At 37.6% G+C, this 15,047-nt stretch overlaps 1 pseudogene; it reads right to left on the reverse strand.

Moving 5' to 3' along the window:
* Positions 1-953: 953 nt before the first annotated feature.
* LOC117107387 lies at positions 954-13,623 on the reverse strand (annotated as a pseudogene).
* Positions 13,624-15,047: the final 1,424 nt, after the last annotated feature.

Raw genomic sequence — 15,047 nt, forward strand, 5'->3', positions numbered from 1 at the left:
ATAAAATTGCTTTGGGCAAGCCTATCTCGCAAACCTGTTTTTTTGGACACTAGGTTTCTCACTAAAATGCAAGGTCAATAAACAGACTTAGCGTGTCACTTGCTATGTACTAAAATAGCAATTGTTTGTATCCACCCTTTAGAATTTTGTGCACCACCTTTAAAATTTTGAAGATATTTCTAAAATTTCACCATCCTTTAAAAATCCTGGTGAAAGAGTTGCAATGCAATTAACATTTACTTCCATACGAAATTTCCAGTGGCGGATCCAATAATTTGAAATAGAGCTGGGCAGGCCCAGGGAGGGACTTTCACAGATGGAGAGTGTAGCTGGACTACCACCTCAGCTGAGGTAAGAAAATGTATGATTATGACACCTCCAGATTGCCGGAAATGGCACTCTCAGACCTAAATTCTAATTCTAATTTTCCTTTGTTTTTTTTTTCCATTTAAAAAAAAAAAATTGAAAAAATTAGGGCCGGCTCGGCCCCACTTGAATCTGCCACTGATTATTATGGCGTCATTGCGAGAGTGCATCAACGTAACACTGGAGTAAACTTTTTGTAGACTTTTCACTTAATCGAAATAGGTAGACATCATATCCGTGAAATTAGAAAAAGCAGTAATCCTATGTATGTAGATAATATTAAACACTAGTATATACGTACGGGTCATAATAATATACAAAAAGAATAAATCGTTTATATTAGAAATTGTGCACTTTTGAGTTTGTAAAAATATTGGCAGAGTGGAGATGACGAGAGAAAGCATAGCAAGGAAAAAGTTCTACAAGATATGAAGGTTGAGGAAATGTAAGGGTCTTAAACGTTAAAACAAGCAATGTGTTGCCTGACCGGTAGCCAATGAAGTGTTTTTTTTAGTACAGAGCGAATATGGTGGTGTCTCGAAATTTTTGCTATTGCATGAAGTCATCCCTGTAAATACTCTTCTGTTTTGTTTTCACCATTTTGCAATTTACAAATGTTTTTAATCTGACAAAATTTTAATTTAACAACAAACAATGAATGTTTCTACAATAATTTAAAAAAAACACATGGTCTTACCTTGATGATCGCACGAATCTATACTTTCGATATCCCTGTCCGTACTAGACTGTTCATCTGCATTGCTTCCTTAAATAAAATAAAAAAAGTGTACAGTAAATCTACAAATATTATGTAGAGGTCTACATAGTAAGCCTACTTTTTGAGTTATTTATGTAATGTCTTTAAACATTGTTATTTAATGTGTTTTTGGAAGTGAGCCCTCTTCGGGGCGCTTTCAGTTCAACTAGTTAAAATGGTAGAATGGTACCTTATGTTGTGAGGTAAATATAATTAACTTGTTAGTTTCAAACTTGCATAGGTTTTATTAAATTGACATTGTCAATATGGTCATTTGATTGAGATAACGCTGTATTCTAGCTTAGTATTGATTATTGATATTTGTGCTTGTTATGGCACGATTCTATATGAGCATGTCTAGCCAAGTTTTTGATACAGTATGCATGAACGTATACCAAGGAGGGCGCTCACAGTGAGAGCAAAAATGTGACCTTTGATCCGAGGAAGTAAACTTTTAAGATGCGCTAGCTTAGCCTTGTTTTGATAATGTTTATAAAAGGAAATTGTTGCATTACCCAGCTATGTTATTATATTTTTAGAGATAATTTCTGTACTATCTTTGACTTTGATTATTAAATTATTTGCAGCTGGATAACCAGTGATCTTGGATACGTCTTGAGAGGACAGCACAGTTTATGTAAGAATGATAGTGTACATGCACATATCCTTGATATTTTTAATACTTTATTTTATACATTTTGTAGTAATTTTTGGGTTATGTCTTATTAGCATCTATTGCTTGTTGTTTTGCAGTTACCAATAAATGTTCAAAGAAATGAAAAGTGAACACGGTTATACGACTGGGTTTCAATATTGTCTTGTATTATCGGGCCAGTACAGTAAATAAACTAAGATGTCAGTCTAGATCATCGAAGCACTCATCGGCAATCTCCCTCACAACCGCTGAGGCCAGAGCTGATGGTGCATTGGCGGCACCCCGCCTCCGATATGCCCAAATAATAATAATAATAATAATAATAATAATAATAATAATAATAATAATAATAATAATAATAATAATAATAATAATAATAATAATAATAAGGTAAGAACTTATATAGCACTATTTAAAAAACCGAAGTAATTATCAGTGGCGCTTCATGTTATTGTTGGAATAAGTGCGTTTTGAATGATTTTTTAAATAAAGCAATCGATGTTGATTTTTTAATGTGAAGTGGTAGTGCGTTCCAGAGTGTGGCTGCAGCAAGGGAAAATGATCTGTGTCCGAAGGTCTTAGTGTTGGTGCGAGGGACAGAAATTAAATTGAGATCAGATGAACGTAGGGAACGGCCAGACACATATTTGGGAAGAAGTTGATTAATGTATGCGGGTTGATTGAGAGTCAGTGACTTATAAGTCAGTAAAAAAAATTTTATATTGAATTCTGGCATCAATTTGCAACCAATGAAGTTCACGTAAAATGGGGGTTATATGAGTGCGTCTGTTAGTAAATGTTAGTATGCGTGCAGCAGAATTTTGTAGTCGTTGAAGCCTGTTAATTTGGATTTTAGGAATGTGAAATAAAAGAGAGTTGCAATAGTCAAATCGGGAGAAAATGAAAGCGTGAATAATCAGAGCCGTAGTTCGTTTTGATACGTATTTTCTGATAAGTGGTATATTACGTAGATGAAAGATTTTATGAGTTTACCAATGTAATTTTGCATGGAAAGCTTGTCATCAAATGTGACGCCAAGGTTGGAAATGATAGAGGAAGTTTTAATGATAGATGAGCCAATATAAAGTGAGTTGATGCAAAAAAGAGCACAAGCAAGAATGGATGCCCTGAAGGCAGAGCTGGAGCTAGATAATTTTCAAGTACAGGAAACCTTAGCCGCAGCCGAAGCCAGAGCTTCTGTGCTACACGAATACGACCAGCATAGTATTGGTACTAGCCCAGTGGGTTCACTATTAGAGTTACCGGTGGATGATTCCCACGGCCGCACTTCAAATTATGTGACGGAGGTTCAAGATGCTGATAATGAACCGTTGGATGACCAGCCTCTGGATCAGCAAGAAATAGGTGGTTACCAAGTCAACACTAATAGGGAGGATTCAAAGAAAGTGAAGTTGCAGTTAGCCTCTCATATAAGCAGAATCACGTTCAAACGGGACATAATCAAGACCAGCCTACCCACTTTGATAACAAACCAGAAACTTCTAACTCTTGGAAACATAGTTTTGAGAATAAATTGGAGGACCTGCAACTCTTACCGACTGAAGAAATTGACTTGTTGATGAAATATACGACCGGCCAATCAAAACAAGAGGTGTTAAGCATTAGCATCGCAAACACAGCCAACCCTGAGTTGTCAATAACAATTTCTATGTAGATGATGAGTTAATATCTTGCGAGGACCATGGAACTGAAATATCATTGGTGAAAAGAACGTAGGCTGTTTTAATGGATGGTGGCAAAATACGCCTACATAAAATTGCTTCTAACAGCCAAGAGGTTCTGAACGCATTTGATCGAGAAGAAATTGCAAAGGACATCAGAGATTTGAATGTGGAAGTAGGTGATGCTCCTCTCTAAAGAAGTCTAGGCTTACAGAGGCGATTATGTGAAGATGTCTTCACCTTCCATATTTATTGTGAAAAAAAAACCATTCACAAAGCGTGGTATTCTAGCAACCATTAATGGTATATACGACCACAAGGATATGTTTCTCCAGTTTTGGTGCATGGAAGAGTCCTGTTCTGTAACATGATGTTACTGAAAGCAGATTGGGATGATCCACTGCCTGCACACATTAAATATGAATGGAAGTTATGGAAAGCAAGTCTACGGAAGTTGGAGTTATTGCATATACCAAGAACCTATCACAAAATTAAAAGAAGGTAAGTAGTGGATTCCGTACATGTGTACTGTGACGGCTCGAAACAGGTTGTTGCAGCGGTGTCGTTCTTAAAGACAAACAGTATTAAGGGGACCGAAGTTGGATTTATAATAGGGAAGTCACGCATAGCTCCTAGACAAGGTCATACAATTCCCCGTCTCGAATTCTGTTCTGCTGTGCTTGCCACAGAATTAGCCAAAGTAATGACCACAGAGATAGACTTTCCCCCCAACAGTAATACTTTCTATTCAGACAGTAGGATAGTTCTGGGTTACCTTAACAACAACAATCAATGAGACTTCATACTAATGTAGCCAACAGAGTTGAGAAGATATTATCGTTCTACGAACCGCACCAATGGCACTACATATCGACAGATTAGAATCCTGCAGATCAAGGTACTAGATATATTGATCCTTTGAGAATGCAGACTTGCACTTGGCTTACTGGTCCCCAGCATTTGCATCTAATGAATGAAGAGGAACAAGTAAAGTCTCCTCTCATTGACCCTGACAATGATAAGGAAATCAGGAAGGAAAATGTAACTGTAAGTAAGACAGTGATATGCAAAACGCGAATGCTGAGTAAAGAGAAACTGAAACGCTTTTCATCATGGTCAAGCTTGACACGTGCTGTTGCATAATTGAAACATCAAGCATCATTCTTTAGAACAGAAGGGAAAATGCTACCATGCTCTGGGTGGCATGCATGCACACAGCATAAATCCGTAGAAAGACATAAGCAAGCTGAAATCTTTGTTATCAAAGAACTGCAACAACAGGTGTATGATAAAGAGATGAGTTGTTTAAAAGAGAGAAAGCCTATCCAGAATAACAGCTCGGTGATCGCACTGTCACCAATGTTGAACAATGACGGTTTGATAAGCGTGGGAGGAAGATTAGGCAAGTCTGACTTCCCTCTTATTGGAAAACACCCGATATTGATACCAGGGAAAAGTCATGTTGCAAACCTAATTGTTCTTCATTACCACACCAAAGTATGCCATCAAGGTAGACACTTCACCGAAGGTGCCATAAGAAACGCCGCTTGCTTGTTAACACCCGAATATACGTTAACCGTGACAGCATAAGCATAAGCATAAGTCTAGCCTAATTTTTTTTGCTTCAAAGTTCTCGAATGGGGGGGGGGCGCCTGGGTGCCCCCACCCCCTTGGATACGCCACTGCAGAGGAGCTACTAACACCAGGGCCTCCATTTGGGCAAGTTGGTGTAGACTGCTTCGGTCCCTGGCAAGTTTCTTCTAGGAGAACTAGAGGTGGTGTTTCGCAAAGTAAATGCTGGGGAGTGTTATTCACTTGCCTATCTTCAAGAGCTATTCACATTGAGGTCGTAGAAAAACTCAGCACGTCATCCTTCATAAACGCACTTGAGGTCGTAGAAAAACTCAGCATGTCATCCTTCATAAACGCACTACGCCGATTCATTGCTATTAGAGGCAAAGTTAAGGCGTTATGGTCAGATCAAGGAATTAATTTCATTGGGGCTATCAACGATTAACACCTGCAGACAGGTTTACTCAAGAATGGTGCAGAAGGGAAACTTAATCCTCCACATGCCTCTCATAATGGGAGGGGCATGGGAACGAATGATAGGCGTGACCAGGAGAATCTTAGACTCTCTCCTTTTGGATTGTAAGAGCAGAACGTTAACACATGAAATACTAACAACGTTCATGGCTGAAGTTATAGCCATAGTAAATTCACGCCCGCTAATACCATTATCATCAGACCCACAAGATGCGGCAGTGTTAAGCCCGTCTATGTTGTTGACCCACAAGAGTGGTTGTGTCGAAGAGATGGTTGTCGACAAAGACACCAGCAATATGTATCGAGCCCATTGGAAAATGCTACAATGTTTATCAGATAATATCTTTATCAGATAATATAATAATATTCGAGAATTTGTAAGTAATCGTTTTGGAAGAAGTGGAAGAATCATTACTTACAAATTTTCGAACAAAAGCAAAAGTGGTGTACTGACCAAAGGAATTTCCAGGTTTCCGACGTAGTCCTGCTTCGAGATAATCAGGCAAAGAGAAACCAGTGGGCGACTGCCATTATCACACAAGCATATACTAGCGACGATGGAAGAGTGCAAAAAGTAGAAGGTCGTGTTCCATCCTCAAAGAGCACATATACAAGACCAATTAATGAACCTGTGTTATTGTTAGAATCTGAAACTTAAGTTCTTGAAGAACTTTTGATAATTGGATTGGATTGGATTGGATTGGATTTATTCGGTGTAAACACCAAGAATAGCCCACGAAAGTCTAGAAGAAGACTTGTTTCCAGTGGGGTCCTTCTGGAGATGATTGAACAGTACACCGGGAAACAATCCCCTACTCTTTTCTGTAGAGTGTACTGCGTTCTTTAACGTGCACATGAGCCATAAATGCACACGGGACCAAGGGCTTAAAAGTCTCTTCCGATAGACATGCTCTATTGTAACTTGTATTTCAGCCCTCTAGCTGAAACACAAGGAGAGTGATGGGAATTGAACAGGGGACCTAGAGATCTCCACGGTTCAGCGCACACATAGTGGCTACCACCAGGTTAGCCGACTGAGCTAAGCTGCTCTCTAATGTGAAAATAATTACAGTATGTGAAATTGTTAAAATACTTATGTGGATGATAATGTGTTTTTTGAATTCCTATGATTTAACTGAATAGAGCATATTATGCCTTGATTCATAATTTGCATTCTTATTGTTTGGGGTGATGTGTTGCGACACATCAGGTGAGGAGTGTGTCTTTGTCTTTACCATTGTTGTTTATTGTGTTTTTGGAAGTGAGCCCTTTTTGGGGCGCTTTCAGTTCAACTAGTTAAATGGTAGAATGGTACCTTATGTTCTGATGTAAATATAGTTAAATTGTTAGTTTCAAACTTGCATAGGTTTTATTAAAGTCATATTGTCAATATGGTTATGTGCTAGAAATAACGCTGTACTCTAACTTAGTATTGATTATTGATATTTGCGCTTGTTATGGCAGGAATCTATATGAGCATGTCTAGCCTAGCTTTTGACACAATATGCATGGACGTGCACCAAGAAGTCCGCTTGCTGTGTGAGCAAAGATGTGACCTTTGACCTAGGGCATTAAACTTTTATGTGCTAGCTTAGCCTTGTTTTGATAATGTTTATAAAGGGTAATGGCTATTTTGAATATCCTCTTGGAAATTGTTGCATTACCCAGCTATGTTATTATATTTTTAGAGATAATTTCTATACTATCTTTGACTTTGATTATTGAATTATTTGCAGCTTGATAGCCAGTGATCTTGGATACGTCTTGAGAGGACAGCACAGTTTCTGTATGAAAGATAGTGTACATGCACGTGCATATCCTTGTACTGTATTTTATACATGTTTTAGTAATTTTTGGGTTATGTCTTATTAGCATCTATTGCTTGTTGTTTTGCAGTTACCAATAAATGTTCAAATGAATGAAAAGTGAACACGGTTATACGACTGGATTTCAATATTGTCTTGAATTGTTGGGCCAGTACAATTTATATATTGTAAACATTACCTTATATTAGTAGATATTTTATACCATGCTCTTTGAAATTAATATACACTTGTCTTATTAAAATTGTTAATTATTGCGCAAATATTGTGAGCTCAAAGGCGGGCGGGGTGTCCATTTCTCTTTCTTGTGACGCTTGGCCGGACTGTTCAAGGTAGTGAGGGGATTCGCAACTCCTATGCAATTTGAATGAATGAATTATGAATAAAATGAGGAATAGGGGAATAAATGTTCACAATATTTTAACAATAACAAATAGCATAAATTACATGAGCCCCATGTAAAGCTATTTATCTGAGAGCATACGCTTTCATTTATTCTAACTGATCCAATATTGTGATATTTGTTTGTTTTATTTCGATTCCATCATATATAAATACAAAAACTACAGGATTCAGGAGGATCCAATTAATCAAAACGGAAGAATTTGTTTCCAATGGGGCCCTCACTTAAAATTAACAATACTAAAAAGAAAAATAATAGGTATAGGTATTGAATAACATATAACTGACATGAATGAAGGATGGATGGATAGGTACATGGATGGATGTTAACAACTAACAAATGTTCACAGTAGGCCCTACTTTAAAAAAAAACAAAAAAACATGGGCTCACCTCTTTCCTTTTGATTTTCGCACGAATCTATTTCGCTAAGCGTTTGACTATTGTGGTCCTTACTTGGCTGTTCATTTGCAAACCCTACTTAAAATAATAAAAAAAATACAATACATGTCATGATCTACACAGTATTATATACTAATTTATATCGTAACAATTTAATTAATAGATATTTTATATCCACTCACTGTGAAATATCACATGTAATTGGTCGGGTTATTATAGTTAAATTTAGGAAGTTGAAGCAGTAAATGTAATTCATATTCAATAATTAAATAGTTAAAATTAGAAGACAACGGTGCTGCAATTTATATTTATTCTTATAAATATTTCGATTCACTTAATTTTCATAAAGGTTTTGCTATAGAAGCTGTTGGAAAGTCTAGATCAATAATTTTGAATATAAAAAACGCACATTTTTGTTTACTTACCATTTGAATACGTATAAGAACTGTACTTAGTTGCTTTTGTTCAGAGTGTGTGTGTTTTTTTTTTAAAGTTCAGGTTCTGGTGGGTAAAGCTGACCTCCTACAGACTCAAAAATAGGAGTATAACAAACAGGATAAAAATACGGGATAGAAATAAGGCCGAATAAAAGGTGCATCACCGCAGGTTAAGACGCGCGGCGTCAGTCACGAACAGGCTTGTCGTAACGTTACTGGCCTATGCTAAGGTAGGAAACTCATAATCTCAAGAGCATCGTTTTCGCAAAAAAAAAAAAAAAACACGTTGAAAAATCCTTTTAGAAAAGAGTAAATTAGGATGATTTGGTCGAGCAGTTAAAACGTGTTCTAATAGAATTTTTTTTTATTAATTATAAACTTTCTTTATACCCGAAGTACAGCGCACATATCCCTTGCAAAAAAAGTTCATATCAAACTAGGACTCTTTTTACTTTATTTTTTTTTTAATGTAAATTAAATTTTTTTTTTAATACCGGTAGTCTGTCACCAGGTTACATCAGCTGATGCTGCAATTTTGCTTTGGATCTTTTAAGACGAACAAAATGATCCTAATGTTACAGTACTAGCTATAATTCGAATTACCTTATCCTTAACAGGTTAGGGTTATACATCCTGACCAATAACCACGAAAATGTCTGTTTAAAAAGGTATATGCCGGCTAAATTATACGGCCTTTAAGAAAACCAAATATGTAATTGATTTCACTGTTAAATAATTTTATAACACTAAAAGAACTTCAAACAGGTAAGTTTTCGTTTAATTAGTCTAGTTTACTCGTATTCTACGTCTCAATAAATCATGATGAAGATTTCAAAGCCTTACAGAAGTCACAAGCCATATCCTGACAAGAACTGATTAATACAAATTGCAAGTAACATGATGTGAATGCACCAACCCTATTGTTCTTGTCATGGGTGTACCGACTTGTCAGATTAACTGATTTAATATAGCTTGTGGGAATGAATCCCCCTCCAGAGGTTTCAAGTAAAACTCTTGAAAAGTTCTCTCCCCTTGCCATCCAGTTTGTTTCAGGATAATTGAAAGGGGAATATCATGTCTCTTGGCACAGGACGTAGATGCTGCTCTTGTTGAATGGGCAGAAAACTTGTTTGTGTCTATCCCTGCCTGCCCTAATGTCACCTTTATCCAGCGACTTATTGTCTGTTTAGTTGCCTCATGGTCGGGCTTCTTGTATGTCAAAAACAGGCACCTTTCGGTTCCTCTCAATTCATGTGTCCTATGCACATAATAATTTATATAATGTACGATACATAAACCTTTGTCTGTAGGGTATGGTTGGAATGTGAGGGTAATACCAACTCTTCCGGGCCTGCTCTGCTTCAGTAAAGTGTCAAAAGCAATATCCATTCGGTCCTTAGATATGTAGGTTATCCAAAGATATTTGATGGAGGGTTTGAATTCGTTGAACAGATACTAGAGCTAACAATACGCTACATTTATGAGTCAAATCTCTTAGTGAGAGCTTATGAGCTGGAGGAAATTCAGGACTTTGCTTACGTTCCATATAGACTTGTACCTAGGGATCGGTGGTTTCAGATAAAAAAAAAAAACCTCTTTTTAAGTATCTGCAAATCAACGGATGTGATCCTATTAAATGTTTATTATCATTCAGTGTTACAACTGATGCCAAAGCAGTTCGTGCTGAGCTAACAACATTATAACTTGCATTTTCCTTGTAGAACAACATGTTAACAAAAGAAATGTGCTCCACCTTTGTATGGGTCCATATCCAATTACTATTTTTTTTTTCCATTTTTGAAGGTACACATTATATTGACGTTTAGTAGAGTCCCTCAATGAGGCTCCTTTAATGTTTACTCTCCTTGCAGTGAGGCCTTGTGTGTGGAAATCTTGACTCCAAGCCTGCATATACGAAGGGAGAGATTGGTAAGGGGAAGGGGAGCTCTTCAGACAGGTTGTGAAAGAAAAGAAGCACCCTTTTTGATGTACCATGGTTCCTCAAGTAATACGTCATTTAACAAAGGGAACCAGGCCTGAGTTGGCCAGTATGGTACAACCATAATTCCCTGTGCATTATCAGCCCTTATTTTTTGCAAACACTTCGAGATAAGGGAAAAAGGTGGGAATGCATAACATTTTAGAGGACCCCAATCTAGTGTAAATGCATCAATATTCCAGGCATTTGGGTCAGGCCTCCAAGAAACGTAAATTGAGAACTGTGTGTTAAGTCTCGATGCGAAAATGCCCACTTTAGGATGATCAAACCTTGTGCCTATTTTTTGAAATAGGGCTTTGTCAAGCATCCATTCTGTATTGTCCCTGAATTTTCGAGACATGTAATCTGCTTCAACATTTTGGGATCTTGCTAATTGTTTTACTGTAATCCAAATATTGCGCTGGCTACACCAGTCCCATATTTGGAGTGCTATCTCATTACATGAAGCAGATTTCACTCCCCTTATATTATTTAAATAGGATACTGCTGTTGTATTGTCTAATCGTAACAAAACATGTATATTTCTGACACGGGAGCAGAAGGCATGAAGCCCAAATCCTGCTGCCAATGCTTCTAGATAATTAATCTAATTTAGCCCTTTCAAGTTCATGCGCACCTGCCCCCTCTTTTGATCTTTAGATTGGTGGCACCCCAACCTTGGCCACTAGCATCAGTTCTAATTTCCATGGATGCCTTTTCTCTGCATATTGGACTCCAAATATGCCCTATATTGTAAATCCACCATTTCAGTTTTGTTTTTGCTTTGTCAGTAAGATACGTTGGCCAGTCAAAATTACCTTTTTGTTTTAACGCACCTATTTTCTCCATTTCTAATGAACGATAGTACAGAAGGCCCTATTTGGATGCCGGGAAAGTTGCCACAATTTTCCCAACTACTCGTGCTACCTTCTGAATGGTGATTTTTTGTCATTATATAAATCAATACATGCCTTTTTGATCTCACAACTCTTTTTCCCTGGCAGGGTAGCTCTCATGTTTTTTGTGTCAAGGCAATAGCCCAAGAACTCTATTTTTTAAATGGGTTCTAATACAGACTTTTCTGGGTGAATAATGAAGCCAAGTCTTTTTAGAAGGTCCACTGTAGCTTGCACAGCTTTCTCAGTGGTAGTTTTAGATTTACCGATAATGATAGTGTCATCTAGATAAGCAATTACCAGATGGCCTAAGCATCTTAAAGAGGCAAGTACAGGTTTCATAATTTTAGTGAATAGCCTTGGGGCAGAAGTTAAACCATTCGGAAGGGCTTTAAACTGCCATAGTTGCTTATTCCAGATAAAGCGAAGATACTTTCTAGATGCTAAATGAATAGGTAAGGTACAATACGCATCACAGAGGTCTACTGAAGCCATGGAATATCCCTTTGAAAGTAGGGTCTTCACCGAATGGATATTGTCCATTTTAAAATGCTGGTATTTAACAAATTTATTCAATTCTGACAAACTTCTTTTCTTTGTAGATTAACAATTTCTTCATTAAGCTTAGCTGTCTCAACAGCATATCGTTTGTAAGGATAAATGGGTTTCTGACGGTGTGGGGGATATTTCTCTGACAAGGCGAATTCCACCATTCTTTTTTGGTCTGGTGAAAATTTCCGATAGAAATTCCCTTTCTTCATGATAACATGTTTCAATAACATCTTTTCTTTGTAGATTAACAATTTCTTCATTAATCTTAGCTGTCTCAACAGCATATCGTTTGTAAGGATAAAGGGGTTTCTGACGGTGTGGGGGATATTTCTCTGGCTCAAACTCAATCTTGTATCCCCTTACTGCTTGTAAAATGAAAGGGTCTGATGTAATTGAACACCAGTTTTGATAAAAAAAAATGGCTTCAGACGACCTCCGACAACACACTGCATGCGAGATTGTGAGGTACTCACCTCTTGAACATTTGTTGTGAAGTCTATTTTTCCCCATTACTTGCCGGCGGAGATGAAACCGTGGTGTGTTGTCTCTCTTGGCCGCTGTTAGGGTGTAGGTGTGCGGGATATCTCTCTGTTTTACCTTCCCCCGGTCTAAAAAATGGTGACTCGACGAGCCAGCCATAGGGTTTTGAGCTTGTAGTGCTGTGGCCCCTCGGAGCCCAGGCCGAAGTTTTTTATAGCCTGGGGACGGCGGGACTGGTAGGGATGATATTGTTGCATGTATTTTGATCTCATCATCCTTTCCATGGCCTTACGTTGGTCCTTCAGATCTTACACTTGGCGAACTAAATCATCACCAAACAATGTGACTTTATTGGTCGGCTTGCAAAGGTAGTGGTATTGTGAATTCATGTCTGGCCTGATGCACTCCTTGCGATAGCAATTCAGTGCAAAATTTGCATCACAAAATAAGGCCAGAGCATCCTGATGAGCTTCTGACATATTTGAATCAAGTGTCTGAGCTAGGGCGCAAATTCCCTTAACTAGGAATTTCTGAATAGATTGTAATCTCAAGTCACGTGAACGTACTGGATTTGAAATGTTGTCCCAAATTGTAGCATTCACTTTTGAAACTTCCAAGCCACAAGCACAATTTTTAGGGCATTGGTATTTGTTTGCTGCCTCAGTCAAAGTTTTCTCATCTAGCTTTTGTCCCATCATAAAATTGATAGTCTCTGCAATGTCATCAACCACTGGTTCCCGAAGGAGTAGCGAATTTTGCAGCAATTAGAGGTATCTTAAACTCAGTACTCTCTGGCTGATGGCCTATTTCCTGACCTCCTTCCTCAGAAGGGGCATGTTCCATAATAAATTCAGACACTGACACATTGTCCTCCAATTCAATGACACCCTGGTCCTGTTGAGCAAATTTGTCATACTCACTGTTATTCCCACTGTCATAAGCTCGCCCACTAACAGGGAAAGCCTTCATACATTTGTTAAACATTTGCTCTAATTTGTCAAGTCTCGACATGACTGCTTCATTATCAGACACATTTTTTACAGGTCTCTTTTCCCCAAAGGGATTTTCCGCCGCCGAGCTTGTCTTAGACTCGCCTTGCGATGCGGTTTTATCGTTATAGTTTAGCTTTGCCTTTCTACTCTTTCGCATTATCGGGGTTCGCTTCGTGTTCCCCGCCACTGCCGGGGTTGGTTTAGCCTTGCTAGGCAGTGGTGCACCGGCTGTCTCGGCTGATTAACCCGAAGGGTTCGCCCTTGTTCCCGCGATGATAGTGTCATTATTAGCAGCCGGATTCTTCTGAATTTTTACCGCGTTGGAGCTCTCGTCATCCTTTACTAACAAATTTATTCTCTCTTTGATCAATGTGAAGTCGAAAAACCTAGTTTCCAAAAGATATCCAAGTTGGATTTCGAGGATTTGCTGCAATGAACTTAGCGCTACAATTATTTCGGTCATACAAAAAAAAACAAAAACAAAAAAAACATGGCATCGACGATATGAGTTAGCGCATGCGCGTGGGCGGCCTTTTTCATCATGATTTATTGAGACGTATAATACGAGTAAAATACATAATGTTATATATGACTATTTCTGTATTTTAGTAATATTCGACTGTACAAGATGATCGCAGGATACACTCGTTTTAAGGAAAAGCAATAGTTAAATAAAATTTTTAAAAACACTCAAACATTAGGCCAATGTATGCCTCTCAATAATCTAATTCGTCGCATTAGTGAATTGCAAAATTAAAATTCTTACAATGCAATTCGAGTTGTTGTAATTTAATCAAACGACCAGTGGCAACTAAAAAAGACCCATAGGCTATACAGGCGTTGGAAGAGAAATCAATGGACACCAACGAACAACGAATAAATTAGTGAAATTATTTAAACTGCATATTACAATACGTGAAGACTGGGTGCCACAAATACATAAAAGTCACATAAACTTAAAATTTTGTTTCTAAATGAGCTAATTGTTTGGCAAGTATCTGAATGCAAAACACACGTTGTCAAATCTTTCCACTAAATTCCAAATTATGAGCAATGTGAATTTTTATGTGGATGTAAATATTGCCACTGTAGAATTCATCAATTACGTTTGTGGTTGAGCATATTCTTTTCTAACTTTAATTTAACCACACATAATCATGGCATAATCGTCTAAGCCAAGCACATTATTTAATGTATCTGTTATGTTCATTTGTCACTAAAGCCAGTTTTGTAGTATTTGCGTCTGCTTCCTTTCTTTTTATCGACGTCAACGATTACATACTTGCTTTTATCCCTTTTGTCAAAGGTACACATTTTAATATGTACACACAATTATATGATTACATGTCAGTGCAAATTCGTCACTATGCAATTTTGGGTACCTGAATATTCATCTACACATTGTAATACTTGGAGCCTCCGGGATCGCCTAGGTTGCGCCAAGCCAAGACTTTGCTACAGCGCTTATACATTTATAAAACAATATCCTAATCGCCTCGTCTATTTCTGTTAAAACAACCATTAGTTTTTCTGGACAGTAACTGTAAAGCACATTATTTTATGTAGGCCTATCTGTTATGT

This window comes from Anneissia japonica, unplaced genomic scaffold (genome assembly GCF_011630105.1).
Source record: "Anneissia japonica isolate Jap-2015-1 unplaced genomic scaffold, ASM1163010v1 scaffold287804_len44811_cov144, whole genome shotgun sequence".
NCBI classification, from domain to species: Eukaryota; Metazoa; Echinodermata; class Crinoidea; order Comatulida; family Comatulidae; genus Anneissia; species Anneissia japonica.